This window comes from Rhinopithecus bieti, unplaced genomic scaffold (assembly GCF_001698545.2).
Source record: "Rhinopithecus bieti isolate Rb0 unplaced genomic scaffold, ASM169854v2 scaffold_22439, whole genome shotgun sequence".
NCBI classification, from domain to species: domain Eukaryota; kingdom Metazoa; phylum Chordata; class Mammalia; order Primates; family Cercopithecidae; genus Rhinopithecus; species Rhinopithecus bieti.
The window spans coordinates 1661332-1664435 of NW_016810838.1; positions in this window are offsets into that span (position 1 = coordinate 1661332).

Here is a 3104-nt window from a genome sequence, read left to right on the forward strand (position 1 = left end):
GAGACTCCGTCTTAAAAAAAACAAAAAACAAAACCAGGCAAAAAGCCTTTTATGTATGATTCAGATTATTAAGTTTTATCCTCAGTTTCTTTTTTATTTTTATTTTTTTGAGATGGAGTCTCACTCTGTCGCCCAGGCTGGAGCGCAGTGGCGCAATCTCAGCTCACTGAAAGCTCCGCCTCCCGGGTTCACCCCATTCTCCTGCCTCCGCCTCCAGAGTAGCTGGGACTACAGGCACCCGCCACCACACCCAGCTAATTTTTTTTGTATTTTTAGTAAAGACGGGGTTTCACCGTGTTAGCCAGGATGATCTCGATCTCGTGGTCCGCCTGCCTAGGCCTCCCAAAGTGCTGGGATTACAAGTGTGAGCCACTGCACCCAGCCTTGAGATGGAGTTTCAGTAGCGCAATCTCAGCTCACTGCAACCTCCAACTCCCGGGTTCAAGTGATTCTCCTGCCTCAGCCTCCTAAGTAGCTGAGATTATAGATATGAGCCACCACACCCAACTAATTTTGTCTTTTTAATAGAGATGGGGTTTCACCGTGTTGACCAGGCTGGTCTCAAACTCCTGACCTTGGGTGTTCCACCTGTCTCAGCTCCCAAAGTGCTGGGATTACAAGCATAAGCCACCTCGCCCGGCCTGGTTCAGTCAACTTTTAATTTACCCCAAAATTTGTTCAAGCTGAGAATTGGTAATCCTACTCAACAGGCATATAAATTATTTGTATTTTTAAAGTTAAAATTTTTCTTTCTGTTACGAACACTAACTTATAGACCATATGTCTAAATATTGTCATACTGAAGATTCTGTATGTCCATTTATTATTTTAGAACATATTTGTGTAGAAGCAGGTATATTTCAAACCACTTGAAATTGTAGCTATATGTTAGTTAACATTGATAATTAGCCTAATCATAATTTAAACTACTAGAAACAATTCACTAAAAGCAATTTTAGTTTTATTATGTTAAATATACATAATATTATGGTTTTAAAAAATTTAGCTTAAGATACTTTGAAAACCCACATATGGGATTAAATATTTTGCTGACTTTATATTTGTATGTATAACTTAACTTGACTATGTTCTTTAGCTTATTTTAATAAAATAAATATTTCTGTCTCCTAATTTCTATTCAACTCAGCTATTCATTAATTTTCTAATACTTAGTTATTTAAATGAGAAAAACTGTCATCTTCATATGTAAATTCCGCAAATTGTTATTTAATTTCCTATTGGTTGGAATATCTGAATGGCTGGCATGGCAAACTTTTTGTGTGTGCCTTGGGTTGGAAATTTTACAAATGGAAAACTAACAAAATATTTTCCAGTCTAACTAGATGCTTATCCTTGAGAAAATCTTCACAACTTTACTTTGAGGCTGTAAGATTCTTTTTCTTTCAATTTATCAAAATATTTATCTGATCCCTTATAATACTGAAGCTACAGGATATGAAATTTTCTTGCATCTTCATTTCCAGGCTATCACAGTGATTTCTGTTGTGGGTTGTAAAAGGTGAAAAGGACTGAAGACCAAACTCAGACTAATGATCAAAAGAGAGAAAAACAACTACAAAATAATGAATTAGGTCACTATTTAAATATGCTCCAATTCTTTTATTTTCTTTTGAACTAATCTTTCTGCTTTTATTCTTTTAATGGTGCCTGTGTTAAAAAGAGCATAGTATATTGTTTCCATTGATGACTGCAACAATCTCCCAGCCTACATGCCTTTTGCAATGATACTTTGCCACTCTTTTTATCAAGAGGTGAAGTCGCCCTCCTCTGTCCCTACCTTGAGTCCAAGCTGGCCTTGTGATTTCCTGAGGCACATAGAATGCAGCAGAGGTGATACTGTGCCATTTCTGGACCTAGCCCTTGGAGGGCCTGGCAGCTTCTATTCCCTCTCTCTGGGGAAGCCAGCTACCCCGCTGCAAAAGGGCTTAGGCTGGACTATTAAGATACCACATGGAGAGAGACAGAGACCCCTAGAGAAGCACTAAAGGGCCCGACACATAAGTGAAGCCTTCCTGGACCTTCCAACTCCGTGTAGCCACCCGCCGAATATAGCCAAACAATGGTCCCCAGCCAGCACCAAGTGGAATAGGTTAACTGTCCAGCTGAGCCTAGTCAAACCACAGAATTGTGAGAAATAATAAATCGTTGTTTTAAGCCACTAAATGTTGGGATGATTTGTTATGCAGCAATACATAACTGAAACAGAATATATATATATTCCTCCGCATCCTGGGTTCTAGCAATTCTCCTGCCTCAGCATCCCAAGTAATTGGGACTACAGGCACACACCACCACACCTGGCTAATTTTCTGTATTTTAGTAGAGACGGTTTCACCATGTTGCCCAGGCTAGTTGTGAACTCCTGAGCTCAGGCAAACCACCCGCCTCGGCCTCCCAAAGTGCTGGGATTACAGGCGTGAGCCACTGCACCCAGCTGAAACAGAGTATATTTTTAGATTGCATTACAGTTGAGCACATGTTCCCAAATAATATGCACGTTAAGATAAGGCATAAAATCTGATGTTATTTAACCTAGAACTCTAAGTACATTCTAGGGAGTCTGTCACCACCACCTACCCTGTCAAGGCTGCTATACTTCCAAGAGTCTCATAAAACATGTGTAAGCACGCTGCAGGGGAAATCTAAAGCAGTGTATTAAAGAAATGGTCCAAACATTGTATTTTACCAAATATATGAACACATGCTAGAAATTTGCTCAAGTTTTCACAGTGGCCTAAAAGGAAACTTCCATTTTTATTTTTTTCTTTTTTAAGAAACAGGAGTCTCAAGGGCCAGGTGCAGTGGCTCAAGCCTGTAATCCCAACACTTTGGGAGGCCGAGGCAGGTGGATCACGAGGTCAGCAGTTTGAGACCAGCCTGACCAACATGGTGAAACCCTGTCTCTACTAAAAAATACAAAAAAATTAGCTAGGCGTGGTGGTGGGCACCTGTAATCCCAGTGACTTGGGAGGCTGAGGCAGAAGAATCGCTTGAAACCAGAAGGTGGAGGTTGCAGTGAGCCAAGATTGTGCCATTGCACTCTAGCCTGGGCAATATGAGCAAAATTCAGTCTCAAAAAAAAA